The sequence below is a fragment of the Ursus maritimus genome, unplaced genomic scaffold (genome assembly GCF_017311325.1).
Source record: "Ursus maritimus isolate PB19 unplaced genomic scaffold, ASM1731132v1 scaffold_6, whole genome shotgun sequence".
Classification (NCBI taxonomy): Eukaryota; Metazoa; Chordata; class Mammalia; order Carnivora; family Ursidae; genus Ursus; species Ursus maritimus.
The window spans coordinates 54837462-54852753 of record NW_024426774.1 but is presented as its reverse complement, the minus strand read 5'-3'; the positions used below and the strand labels follow the sequence as shown (position 1 = coordinate 54852753).

The following is a 15292-nucleotide window of genomic DNA, read 5'->3' as shown; positions in this document are numbered from 1 at the left end:
AAAGAGAGAGAATATGATTAGATAGGTGAAGAGAATACAGCAATACACTAGATTCTGGGTGTATTTTGGTCTGTTTTTTAGAAGATACTGCATCCCAAAATTGTAAAGAGAAAAAAACTTATATATATATAAAAATAAAATTAAACACAACAAAAGGATAGAACGTAAGTGTAAAAATGACAGTTAAAAAGAGTTGATAAAACAAGAAATTGGTTGAAAAAGGAAAGAGAAAAATTAAAATTGAAAAACTAAAGAATCATGGGGGAAAAAAACATGAATTCTATATACTGTTTTCCCCTAGCACGGGAGTTTTACAGCGGGTGAGCGTGATCATAGCCTGATATTCTTGCTGATCTGGGGGAGGGGCCTGTTGCGCTGATTGTCAGGTGTCTTTCCCCCAGGCGGAATTGCACCGCCCTTGCCAGGGGCCAGGCTAAGTAATTGGCTCAGAGTTGCTCTATGTGGCTTTTGTTCCCTAAAGGCTTTCTGAGCCACTTTAGAGGATGAGAATGAAAATGGTGCTGAATCTCCAGCTCCAGAGCAGAATGCTCGGGCCCCTGACTCCTCAGTGCACCCTCACGGAAAAGCACTGCATCACTCTGTCTCCCTGCTCTCCGGAGGCCGCACTCCGTCCTTGCCCAGCCTTTCTATCTCAGGCATGCAATCCCGTTTGGAGTCTCCAAACCCTGCAAACTCCTCCTCCTGGGGGAGGGAAAGGGGTGTCGAGGCAGTTCTGCTGCTTGCTGGGCCCCTACTCAGAGAGCAGTTGCCCGACTGTTGGGGTTCGTGGTTTTATGGCAACACGGAGCTGAGAGCCCTGATCTGGGCTTGCTGATTGCAACTGGCTTCCCTGCTCTGATGCTGCACTCAGACACTCCTGCTCTTTCTGTGATCCCGGGGATCCTGAGACCACACGGTCCCGCCTAGGATTCCACCCCCCTTAGCCACCTGAGCACCTTTCTGGCAGGGACGTTCTTCATCCAGAGCAGACTTCTGAAAGTTCCAATTTTGGGGTGCCTGGGTGGTTCAGTCGGTTAAGCATCCATCTTTGGCTCGCGTCCTGATCCCAGGGTCCTGGGATTGAGTCCCCTGCTCCTCCGGGAGACTGCTTCTTTCACTACCTCTGCCTCCCTCTCTCTCTATCTCTCATGAATAAATAAATAAAATCTTAAAATATAAAAAAATAAAAGTTCCAATTTTGCATTCCACTGCTGTATCACTTTCCGGTGGCCGGCTTACGGAGGCTCCCTTCCCCCCACGGTTTATCTTCCCATCTATCCACTTGGATTCACTTCTCTGCATCTCCTATCTCAGAGAAAGTGGTCATTTTTCTGTATGTAGAGTTGCAGCAATTCTTTTCTTAGATCTCCAGTTGAGTTTGCGGGTGTTCAGAAGGACTTGAGAGCTATCTAGCTGAATTCCTGGGACCAGAAGAAACTAAAGTCTCCTATTCCTTCAACATCTTGGGCTCTCTGACAGTTTGTTTCTTTTTATTGCTATGCAGAATTCCATGGTAAGGATGAACCATACGTTGCTTAACCATTTGCTCATTAAAGGACATTTGGGTTGTTTCCAGTTTTTGGCCATTGCAAGTAAGACTGCTATGAACATTCCCGTATAGGTTTCTTTGTGAAAGTTTGTTTTCATTTCTCTGGGGTAAAAGTTTAAGCATACAATTGCTGGGTTGTGGGTAAGTGATGTTTAGTTTCATAAAGAATTGACAGACATATTTTCTAGACTGAGTGTTTCATATATATTCCGATCTGCAATGTCTCAGAGATCCAGTTTCTGTCTTTTTACCAGCAATTGATGTTACCACTTTTTTTTTTATTTTAGTCACTTAATAGTCTAATAGGTGTGTAGTGGTACCTAATTGTGATTTTAATTTGCTTTTCCATTATGGCTAATGATGTTGAATATCTTTTCTTGTGTATCTAATGGATATTCTAAGAATGATCTCTTAGGATCTTCCAAAACTTAAAGCAGTGTCACTTCTGAGGAAGGTGAAAGGGAACTGGGATTAAGGATGAGCGTAAAGAGGGACTTCAATGTATCTGTAATGCACCATATATTAAAAGAAGAACGAATTCATGTAGTATTTATATGATTAACCATTAGCTAAAACAAAACAAAGAAAAAGCACAGAATGAAAAACAGCAGCAGTATTTTATCATGGAAAGAACTAAGACTTCAAATCAGACAGACTTGGCTCTGAAGTCTGATGTCCCTACCAGGTGTGAGGCTTTAGTAACTGATGTTAACCTCTCTCAGTCTCACTTCTCTTACCTGTAAAATAGTGGTACAGTACTCACCTCATAAGATTGTTGTGAGAATTTAGTTAAATTAGATAATATATTAAGAGGGCTTAGATAGTGTGTGGCAGAAACGAGTTGCCCAGTAAATAGCCACTGTTCCTACTAAGATGGAGACTCTATTGTTTTCTTTAGAGATTAATTTATTTAGACCTTCGACTCCTCTTAACCTCCCATAAGTGGACTAGTGTTCATTTTCAGGAATGGTGTTATGCTATAACATGCTTGGTGATCTCATTCCATGCTTCCTAAATGAGTAAGAGATTGCACCCATAAGTTGTACAGAGTTAATACTAGCAAATCCCTAGTAAACTCTTTTCCTTGAGGTCCTCAGATTTTACAAAACTATCTGTAATGCTTAACAAAGACTTTTTCTACATGATTGTGATTGTCAGACCAAAGCCACAATGGAAAGTCTATAATCTTAACCAGAGTAAAGAGCAATCATTCTTAAGAATGCCCAAACAGGTTTGAACAGGTCAGTTTCTCTGGCAACTTCACATTCCAAGATAAAATCTCATCCAGATATTCAAAAGGAAACTCAAGTTCTCTGCACTAGGCGTTAAGTGAAGTGCCATGTTACCAGAATTATGTGCTAGGTCTGTGCTAGGTCTGCAATATGAGTTAGTCTACTTCAGCGTGTTTAGGTTTCTTTGCCCCCAGAGATGACCAGTGTGTCACTGATGGCTGTGTTCTTTCAGGCAGCAGTGCACTGCATTTGTAATTTACAGGGAATCCAATTCAAGTGTGATGTGTCAATTATGTACATTTACCTGAACAAATATGAAGAAGTGATCACACTTCTAGAAATGTTGATACAGGTCATAGGGGTGAACATGGAGGTTCTTACTCTGCTAATTGAGGAGAAAAAGGCAAGGGAAGGAGAATAAGGAAGGAACAAGTATATGAGGAACAAGTATACGAGGAACATATAATGCTCACCCTACTTAGACTGTCAGCCATGAAAAAATATAAGGGAACATGAATTTCAATGTTATAACTGCATGTTGTAAAATGATACTACTTTTTATAAATTGGAAGAGTAATGTATTTGGGGTAAAAAACAAACAGAAATGTATAAAGTGAGAAAAGTTTAGAAAGTCCGGCCAAAGCTAAGTCTTTTAAAGTGAAGGCTGGAACCCATGCCTTCTAATTCATGGTTCAGTACGCTTCCCACTAGCATCTGTATCTCATGCTATAATTATATTCATTATTCCATCACTTAACTCTGTGCACCTCAGGCCACTCATCTTTACAGTAACGGGGGCGGTAACAGATCTGAAGGTAGTCACGGGTATCTGAGGGCTGTTTTCAATATTCTGCAAGAGAACAGTGATACTGTTGTTTCGAAACAGCGATACTGATGATTCCAGGGTGTGCCACAACACTTACTGGGACACATGGCAGACAGTGACCGTGCATGCTGCGCGCAGAGAGTATGTTCTCTTCCTGGCAACAGTTCAGAGCAACAGCCAGAATTAAGCAGCAAAGTGCATTCAGTGGGATCTCCTTCTGGAAAGGTTGGAAACCACTGGACTCGTTTGCTATGCTGCTTTAGCAGTAGCAGAAAGACAGTTAACTCCCCGCTCAGTCCTCTTCCTGTCCACACCTTATGTGAAAGCCAGGTCAGCAGAGGAGTCGGAGTTGGAAGCGGGTTTACGGCTTCATCTGGGAGTTGTAGGTGAAGATCTCAGCTAGACTCATGAAGACCATAACACAGGTCAGAAGTAATCCCAAAAAGAAGAAGAAAGGGATCTTAAGCCTCCAGGCCAATGGAAGAGGCAGAGCCCAGGCTTAGTCTTACTAGGTTCTATTTTCATGTCTATAAACTCACATATTTTTATTTTAAGACTTGTTTGTTAAGCTTCAAGGCCTGAAACAGCTTGTGACAAAAGCTCCATGCTGTTCCTCACGCTGCTGTTGGGGGATTTGGCCATGGAACTGATCCCTTTTTAATCTTTCATTAGAGATTTAAATTTATCACTGCCCCCGCAAGCTTCGTGTTTCTTTTCAGTAGCAAGCTATCCCATCAGATTTTAATCACGTTTTTAAAATAACTGAATATCTTGCTTAGGTTAAATATACATAAATTCTGAATTTAATCAAATTTTATGCATTTTATCCAGATGATTCAAATGATTCTTAAATTAAAACTGCTATTCTCATCATTTCTTTTGGTGATGGCAGATCGCTTGGAGGTCAGGAGCTTACATGCTGATGTTGGATACCGTTGTCAGGCATAATTGTCCCCCCTTAATCATGTGAAAAGTGAAACTCAAACTTACTTAGTTATTTTTAAAAAACTGTTTAGGGGCACTGAACCCTTATTAAAAAGTCATCTGTTAATAGTCAAATTCTGAGGGCAATGACAGCTTCAGGAAACAACAAGAATGAGTGAATCTTACAACATTATGTTGAGCAAACAAATGAGACAAAAGAATATATATCATAATGATTCCATTTGTATAAAGTAAAAAATGGGCAACAGTAATCTTCGTTGTTAGAAGCTGGGTAATGTTTTGCTTTGGGATGGAGAGGTGGGACAGTTATTGAGAGGAGGGGTGGGGACATCTTCTGGGGGGCTTGTAATATCATACTTCTTGACCGCGGTGTGGTAACATAGCTGTGTTCACTTAGTGAAAATGTCTTGAGTGTAAAAAGTGCACAAATGCACTTTTTTGCATGTATATTACACCTTAATAAAATTCATTTTAAATTATATCCAGTTTTTAGATATTAATTTTTAATTTCATGGGAAATACATGAAAACATCCCCTCTGTTTAAAAAAAAACTGGAATATTTTAAGTTAAGGTAAGTTCTTTTTGATCCCTTTCAAATTTTGTACTCTCCCAAGAGGATATCCGTTTATCCTTTTAACATATATTTACAGACCTAAGGGCATAGAAAATATATAACATTGTGTGTGTATTTTAAAATCTGTGTTCTTTTGTTAAACTATCTGGATTAATAGACTTTGCATTGTTTCTTTCAATAATGCAGGTTATCCACACTACCTTTCACTAAAAAACCTCTAATAATCTTCACTAACCTTAAATATCATTTTGTAATATGCCCCATAGACACAAGTTTTATCATGCATATTATATTGGATATATGTTTAGTTTTTTATATGTTATTTATGCAATATACCTTTTATTATAGTACAGACTTTCATACAACTTGTAATAAAATTTATGCAAAAAAAGAGTCCCTTGTGTACCTGTCAGTCAGCAAACCTCGAGGACAGAAAATTGAACTTGGAAACAGAAGCCTATAAGAATCAACAGTAAGTAGCTGAGTTGAGGTAGCAACATATATAATCACATTGTAAAAGTTTATGAAAGTGCTGCTAATGAGATTATGCTAGGGTGTTGTCCACACTGTGTGTAGAAGCCTAAGGAAGCTCCCAAATCAAGGGTTAAAATGTAATTTAAGCAAGATACATGATGATCTTACAATTTATGTTGCATAGGGTAATGAAGCCTTGATGAAAAGAAAGCCAAAAAGCAAAAAATCAGCCATTGTTTATTTAGTACTGGCTATTCCACCTACACACACACACACACACACACACACACACACGTTGAAAAGTCACATGGTTTTCGGGGAGTTCCAGCAGAGGCTGCCCAGCGCAGGTCTGCAGTGGGGAGTAACTGGCCGTTCCCTGCAAGGGCTATCTGCTGACGACAATGTCTGAGAGCTTCTGCTTTACAAGTGTTGGCCACCATGATAATCCAGTTTTTGAAGTGGAGTTTTCGCTAGCTGGAGAAGCAGAATCCAACGATGACCGTCACCATCTGAAGCAGTTCATAGCTCATGCTGCTCTCAATCTCGTAGATGATGACATGTGACTGTCCACCAACATGGACTTGAAAACCGCGGGCAAGTTCAAGGAGTGGTTTCTTTTGGCATTTGTTGCCACAGGTCATGTGAGATTTATTATGGTTCGTGACATAAGGCAAGAAGATGAATAAAAAACTTCTTTACTGATGTCTATGATTTATACATAAAGTTTGCAATGAATCCATTTTATGAACCCAATTCTCCTATTTGATCAAGCCCATTTGGCAGAAAATTTCAGTTTCTTGGGAAGAAACACCTCTTAAGTTGAATGCAGAGAAATTTGGAAATAAACGGTATTGCTACCATGGTGTGTTTTCAGGAATGTGTACATTGTAAGTAACGTGAGAAAATAGCCTGGAAAAGTTTAGGAAAAAAGTCCGGGGGTGCCTGGGTGGCTCAGTTGGTTGAGTGGCCGACTTTTGATTTCGGCTCAGGTCACGATCTCAGGGTGGATAGATCAAGCCCCCTGATGGGCTCTGCGCTCAGAGGGGAGTCTGCTTGAGATTCTCTCTCCCTCTTTCTCTGCCCCTTCCCTGGCTCACATGCATGTGCTCTCTCTCAAATAAATAAATGAAGCTCAAAAAAAAGGTCAAGTGGTTTTACAAGGCTTGTAAGGTTGAACATCCAGCGTCAGGCTTACCCTCTCTATTCTCAATTTCTTCTTCCCCAAGGCAACTACCTTCAACTCTTAGTAGTTTCTTCTGATACTTAACTCTTTATTTATGAACATGCTTCTGCAGCTATTTCTTCATCTTTTCCAGTCTAATTTTTTAAGATTTAATTTATTTAAGAGAGAGCAAGAGAGATTGAGAGAATGAATGGGTGAGGGGCAGAGGGAAACACAGACTTCCCATAGAGCAGGGATCCCAATGTGGGACTTGATCTTAAGTCCCTGGGATCATGACCAGAGCTGAAGACAGGCCCTTAACTGACTAAGCCACCCAGGTGCTCAATCTTTTTCAGTTTAAACACCATCCCTTAACCATCTACTATGAAAGATCATTTAACTCCATTACAACTCCTCCCCAACACACATACACTTCCCTTCCCCTCATCCTCCTAGCATCCAAATATCATAATATTTGATTAGACCATTATTTGGTATTTATACTCATACTGAGCCATATAGTATATATAATAACATTTCTTTTGTATTACAATTTAAAATTTTTCCCTGGATTTAATCATTGTCTTATTTTTTCTCTGTTTAAGAAGTGATCACTAGTTTATCACCAAACCCTCCACTAGAAGTACCTATACACAGCTTGTGAAGTCTTTTATTTTTATTTTTTTATTTGAGAGAGAGAGAGAGAGAGCACACAAATGGGGTAGGGAGGGGTAAAGGGAGAGGGGGAGGGAGAAGAAGACTCCCTGCTGAGCAGGGAGCCTGATGCTGGACTCGATCCCAGGTCCCCAGGATCATGACCTGAGCCGAAGGCAGCTGCTTAACCAACTGAGTCACCCAGGCACCCCTCAAAGTCTTAAAATATATCAGATAATCTAGTGCGTATGTGTATGTATATGTGGGGAGGGAGAGATTGATTTCCCTCCTGAAGTACTCTGTCCTGATTCAGACCCTAAAGTGATTCACAGCAGATTCCTTGGGATTTTTGTTCTACTGTCAGTCATAGAATTCTTATTTCTCTTCTGTTTTGGTGAATTCCTGGTCTTCTACTTCTCATGATTTCATATTTCTTGAATAACTGCCTCATTTTCCAGGAATACATCCTTCAATAACTTTCTGAGAAATAGAGCATTGTCTAGAAAATTGTTTCTCAGTTCTTGGAAATAATCTTGTATTATCTCAAATTCTTTCTTTCCTCCTATTTTCTGTTCTTTCTGTAAATTCTATTATTGTGATATTAAATGTGATATTAAATGTGGCTCAGTTGGTTAAGTGTCTGACTCTGGCTCAAGTCATGATCTCTAGGTCCTGGGATCAAGCCCCACATTCGACTCCATGTTCAGTGAGGAGTCTGCTTCTCCCTCTCCTTCTGCCCCCCCAACTCATGCACGATCTCTCTTTCTCTCTCAAATAAATAAATACAATATTTTTTAAAATGTCCTGGCCTGATCCTCTAATTTAATTTTTTTCCCTTTTTTTCCCATTTTATTGTCTTTTCACTCTACTTTCTGGAAAGCGTCTTAACCTTTATGTTCCAACCTTTCTGTTGAATTTTTTCTCCTATCATATTAAAATTTTCTTATCCCTCTGAGGACACAAAGATATTAATTATGATGATTTTTAAAAGTTCTCTTCTGCTTCCTACATTGTCACTGTTTTGGTTTTTGTCTTAGGTGCTAGAGATTCTCCTCAAGTGTTTGAGGATCTTAGGCTGTCCAATGATATTTAGGAGAGAAAGACTGAAAAACTGAATGGAAGATGTGTGTTGGGCACTGAGTCCTGTTGATGAGTGGGTTTTACAGTAGTATGACCTAGCAGAGCTTTGACTATTTTTTTAGGGGGATCCCCAGCTGTCAGTATCTATAGGAAAACTGATTACCAGTTTATTAGCAGTTCAGTAGGAAGGAGGCTGGGTGTCTCATTGTTTGGATGTAGATTTCCCATTAATCTCCCTGTAGTCCCCAACTGTGCCTGTCCCTGAGAACAGAGTCCCTTTGTCTTTAACCCACTCTAGAGAAAAGTCACTCCATTCCACAACAGGAGGGATGGCATGGGCGGCAGGATGAGGTGTCATCTGACTGAAGGGCCAAAGGAGGATATTTAGGAGTCCAACTAATTTTTAAGCCATTTTTAGTCAATTCCTATTCAGATTTCTGCCTCAAGAAGAAGCTTGCTTTTTCCCCATCCTAACCTCAGGCATTAAGTTTAAGCTTTCTAATGTTTGTTTAATGACTGCCATTCCTCCATCTGCTCTCCAGTTTACAAATATTTGTCGATCAACCTAGCAACCTCATTTCTTTCTCTCTTTCTTTTGTTCATTTGTTCATTCCTTTTTTTGGCCTCAGGGAGTCTTTGTACTTGCAGTTCTCTTCACCTGTAAAGCGAACTGCTTTAGCTTTTATCCTGAAAGGTTAAAAAAAAAAGGCTTTATTGAGATATAATACACATACTGTACAATTCACTTATTTAAAATATATACAACACTATCTGTCAATTACATCTCAGTAAAACTAGAAAAAATAAATACTACAATAGAGTTGTGCAACCATCACCACAAGCAATTTTAGAACATTTCATTATCCCAAAAAGAAACATATACCCATTAGCAGTCATTCCTCATTTCTCTGTTCCTCCCCCACAACCCACCAACCTAGTCATAAAAACCATAATTTACCTTCTGTTTCTATAAATTTGCCCATCCTGGATATTTCACATAAATGGAATCATAAATTATAGATGGAATTGGCTTCCTTCACTTAGCATAATGTTTTCAAGGTTCATCCATGTAATAACATGTAGCACTACAGTACTATACTCCTCTTTGCAGCTGAATAATATTCCATTATGTGTAATTGAACACACTACATTTTGTTTATCCATTCATTGGTTGATGGACATTTGGGTTGTATCCACTTTTTGGCTATTATGAATGTTGCTATGAACATTTATGTACAAGTTTTTGTGTGCACATATGTTTTCATTTCTCTGGTGTATATCTAGGAGTAGAATTGCTAGGTCATATGTTAACTGTGTTTATCCTTTGGAGGAACTTCCAGACTGCTTTGTAAAGCAGCAGTACCATTTTACATTCCCACCAGCACCATTTTACATTCCCACCAGCAATAGATAAGGGTTCTAATTTCTCCACATCCGTGTCAACACTTATTATTATCTGTTGTTTTGGTTACAACCATCCTAGTGGGTGTGAAGTGAAACCTCATTGTGGTTTTGATTTGCATTTACCTGATGGTTTCTTTGATGGTAATCATGCTAAGTTTCTGTTCATGAGCTTATTGGCCATTTTGTATATCTTCTTTGAATAAATGTCTATTCAAATCCTTTTCCTATTTTCAAATTGGTTTAGTTCTTTTTTATTATTGAATTTTAAAATTTCTTTATATGTGCTAGGTACAAGTCCCTTATCAGGTATACAATTTGCAGGTATTTTCTCCCGTTTTGTGAGTTGTCTTTTCACTCATTTGATGGTATCTTTTGTAGCACAAATTTTTTTAATTTTGATTGAGTCCAATTTATCTATTTCTTCTTTTATTGCTTGTGCTTTTGTATCACATCCAAGAAATCATTGCCTAATTCAAGTTTATAAAGATTTATCCCCTACGGTTTTTAAAAAAAGATTTATTTATTTATTTGAGAGAGAGAGAGAGAGCAGGAGCGGGAGGGGCAGAGGGAGAGATCTCAAGCAGACTCCCCACAGAGCCAGCATGGGGCTTGATCTCATGACCATGGGATCACGACCTGAGCTGAAACCAAGAGGCAGACACTTAATGGACTGTGTCACCCAGGCATCTCTACCCCCTATGTCTGTAAAAGAGTTTCATTGTTTTACCCCTTAAATTTACGTCTTTGATCTATTTCAAGTTAATTTTTGTAAATTGAGATGAGGGGGGAAATATGAACCTTTTGAATGAGGAATATCACAACGAAAATGCCAACTAAAACTATAGCTTATACACACTGATTGCCTATGAGATTTGTGTTTTGATTTTAAAAAATCATTTAATTAACCTAGTTTTAAAACTATAATTCTATTGGAAAGCAACTGCAGTGGCTAATTAGGTCAAAACCTATTAGCTTTGGAAATGAGAAATTATGGGTCAGGCAAATTACTTGATTATTTTCTGGTTCAATCAGGCAACAATCATTGATGACTGCTTAAATTATCAAGTGGCAAACTCATGGGGAACTCTGCAATACATCATTTGATAAAACCAAAATCCTCTGAATAATCTTCACTAACTGTGTTTCTTCAAACGTGATGCAATAGAAAGTACAACTCACTGCCTATGAAATACTTTTACCAAAATAGTTGAAACTACATCTAATCAAACTTCTAGATCTAACCACCAATTTCTAGAAAATATGGAGGCTAGAGGAACAAGACAAACAACATTTCATAGGTACAATCAGCCAAATATAGAATTGGGAAACTCCAGAGGACAAATGATCCAGTTTCTTCACCCAAAATATGGTGTAAGAAAAGAGAGAGGGTAGTGTCATAGACTAAAATAGTCTTAAGAGACATATCAACTGAATGCAATGTTCAGGCCTTATTTAGATCTTGATTGAAAAAAACCAAATGAAAGAGGAGGAAGAGGACATTTTGGAGATAACTGGGAAAAGCTAAATATGGATTATTAGGGGAATAAGAATTTGTTAATTTTGTTGGCTATAATAACGTTATTGTGATCATGTTTTTAAAGTCATTGTTAGAAACACAAACCGAAGTATGTAAAGGAGGTAACGTATGATCCCTGAGGTTTGCTTTCAAATACTCCAGCAAGCAAGAACAAGAAAACTATGCGTGGAGGGAAATTGATGTAACAAGAACAGCAGAAAGCCGATCGCTGTAGAAGTTAGCTGATGGGCTTGTAGGGTTCATTTTACTATACTTTTATATGAGTTTGAAATTTTCCATAATAAAAGCCCAAAAGAGCAATCAGATCAATTATTAAAAAATAACTTAAGGTGCCTGGGTGGCTCAGTGAGTTGAGCATCCAACTTTTGATTTTAGCTCAGGTTGTATCTCAGGGTTGTGAGTTCAAGCCCCTTGTTGGGCTCCACACTTAAGACAGAGTCTGCTTGAGATTTTCTCTCTGCCTCTCCCTTTGCCCCCTCCCCCCTCATGCTCCCTCTAAAATAAATAAGTAAAATCCTTTTTATAAAAAAAAACACTTAAACCTATTAAATCATGAAACACATAAATTCTTCAGAATTATTTTCCTCTAACCCTGAGATGTACTTATGTTATACAGAGAATCCAAAAACAAGTAAGAGGCTAAATGAATTCAGGAAAAGGGCACTTGACTGTTTCAGTCTGTAGAACATGTAACTCTTGATCTCAGGGTCATGAGTTCAAGCCCCACATTGGACAGGAACCTACTTAAAATTAATAAATAAATAAAGTCAGGAACTTGGATAGTAAAGCGTTTAGTTTAAGAACTTCCATAACATTTATTCCCTTCCCCAACAGAGTTATGGAATCACAAACCACAAATTCCTACTTTTGTGTGCGTGCCTATGTATGTATAACAATTGTACTCTTTCTAGGCTAGATCTAAACCAAGACAATAGCATTTTTTACAGTATTGCAAGATTTTTGCTTGGTTCTGATATCAATTCAATGTTAATTTTGTATTATCAAAAACAAAGAATATCCATGTACACAGCCTGTCTATAGTATCATCAAATGCCATAACAACATTATGTATAAATGTTACTTAAAATTTTAACCAAACACAAGAAAGCAATTATACAAATCCAGAACATGGAACATTTCTATAGCCAAATGATCTGAACTCTTCAAAAAGTTAATGCAATGAAAAAAAAAAGTGGGATGACTATTCTAGATTAAGAGATTAAAGAGATTAACAAGGGCTGCCGGGGTGACTCAGTCAGTTGAGCATCAACTCAGTTTCTGCTTAGATCATGATGTCATGGGAGCCCACCTGGGGCTCTGTGCTCAGCGTGGAGTCTGCTTGAGTTTCTCTCTCCCTCTCCTTCTGCCCCTCCCACTTGTGCTCTCTCTCTCTCTCTCTCTCAACTAAATAATTTTTTTTTTAAAAGAGAGAGCCATAACAACAAACACAATATCTGAACCCTGGTTGGATCTTGGTTTAGGAAGAAAAACAGCTATAAACATGGTAGGGACAACTGGGGAAATACAAATATGGACGGAATGTTAGATGATGTGGAATTATTACTAATTTTTCCTAGGTATAATGATACCATGGTTTTGTAAAAGATTGCATTTTTTCTTCAAGTGAGCATGCTGAAGAATTTAGGTGTGTAGTCCACTATCCAAAACATTAAAGCATTGACAAAGAAAAGGGCAATCAGCATGACGATGGCCAGTTTCAGATCTGGGTTTTCAATGGGACTCAAAGGGCCACCTTTTTCCACTGAAGTATGAGGAGGACGATGAAGGTGACAGACTTCTCAAAAATCATGATCAAGATATAAAAACATACTGCTGCACCTGGGCTCCACACTGCAGAGGGGCTCCACATTCGTCCAAATGCAGGGACTTCCACTGCTACTACCTGACCAAGAGGCTCATGGCTTGCATGCCCACATAGATGAGCAACTTGCCAACAGTTGTGTCCCGGGAGGAAGCTGAAGTAAACGAGGGTCCTATTCGAGGAGATCTGTTAGGTACACATTTGCAGAGTGGATGAACAACATTCCTATGACTTGTTTGGAAGTGTCTGAAAACCATATCCTCTAGGGATGTCTTTCATGCTTTGGTTCTTTGGTTTGAGCATCAACATGCTGAAGGCCACTGCACGGAGCAGCCCCTGCAAGAAGATGCTGAAACTGTGCAGGAGTGCCCAGTGGGGCCCTGCATTGCCAGCCTGACAGAGGGGCACAAGCCCCAGTCCACCCGTGGCCTTGCTGCATACAGGCCACAACTCTCATTAAGGTTTTAATTTGTATTTCTCTAATGACTAATGATGTTGAGTATCTTTCCATGTGCTTATTAGCCATCCATAAAACTTCTTGGGTAAAATGTCCATTCAAATCTTTCACCCACTTTAATATTAGGTAATTTGTCTTCTTATTGTTATGTGTTCTTAATTTATTCTGGATACAAGTTCTTCATTGGATACGTAATTTGCAAAAATCTTTTAGTCTGCAGCTTGTCTTTGGTTTTCTTAATACATGAGTTAAAAGTTTTAAATTTCTGTTAAGTCCAATTTATCATTTTTTTCTTTTATGAATCATTCTTAACACCAAAAGATTTTTCTTGTCTTTTTTCCTAGAATTTATGGTTTTAGCTCTTATAAATTTATCTTTATTTTTTAGTTTTTAAAAGATTTTTTAAAGTAATCTCTGCACCCAATTTGGGTTCAGACTCACAACCCCAAGATCAAGAGTCCCATGCTCCTCCAACTGAGCTAGCCAGGCTCCCCAGCTCTTCTAAATTTAAATCTATGATCCATTTGAATTAATTTTTTGTTTAGCATGAGGTAAGGATCAAAGTCTTTTTTTTTTCTCCACATGTAAGAATATCCAATTGTCCAAGTACTATTTGCTTAAAAAAAGATTGCCCTTTCCCCATTGAATTGTTGTTTTAGCAGATTTGTTGAAAATCAGTTGGCCATAAATGTAAGTTTATTTCTGGGCTGTCTATTCTGTACCATTGATCTATACGTCCATCCTTGTGACAATATCACACTGTCTTCATTACTATAGCTTTATAATAAGTTTTGAAATCAGTGGAAGTCTGCCAATTTTGTTTTTCTTTTTCAAAATTGTTTTGGCTATTCTGGCTCTTCTGCATTTCCATATAACTTTCAGGTTCAAACTTGTCAATTTCTGAAAAGAAAAAAGGCTGCTGGGGTTTTGATAGAAATTACATTTGAATTTATAGATCAATCTGAAGAGAACTGTCATTTAACAATGAGTGTTCAATCCATGAACATGGTATGTTTACTTATCTAGATCCTCTTTGATTTCTCTCAGTGATGTTTATAGTTTTCAGTGTATAGGTCTTGCATTAAATTTATTTGGATTTTTCTGATGTTCTTTCACTTTCAGATTGTTCGCCAATGACATATAACAATATATTGATTTCTGTTATGTAGACCTCATGTCCTATGACCGTACTACACTTAATTTTTTTAAAGCCCTCATTTCTCATGTGTAAAATGGGGATATCTACCTGCAAGATTTTTACGTGGAATAATATACAGAAAACCATGACAGAAGGACAGAATTGAAGTCTCCCAACCCTCCTCCCCCAAAATAGTTGCCTAAAATGTGTGATCAGATTATTTTGAGGACAGTGAAATGACCAGGTTTTGCCTGGTATAGAAGGCAGGAGCCAGTCACCAATAGTACTGCATCTGAATTTGCATAATCAAGGATTTGCTGCATTTTCGTTAGTACAGTGAATAGATGTTTGTTGATATTTTCTATCATCTCCATGTACTGTTTTTATAATTGGAAAAAAATGAAAAATGTAATTTCTTAAAAAGTAAAAAAAAAAAA

At 38.2% G+C, this 15292-nt stretch overlaps 2 pseudogenes; one reads left to right on the top strand and one right to left on the bottom strand.

Moving 5' to 3' along the window:
* The first annotated feature begins 5046 nt into the window (after positions 1-5046).
* Positions 5047-6424, top strand: LOC103671330 (annotated as a pseudogene).
* Positions 6425-13057: 6633 nt separating this feature from the next.
* Positions 13058-15292, bottom strand: part of LOC103671798 — a 4045-nt pseudogene continuing 1810 nt past the window's right edge.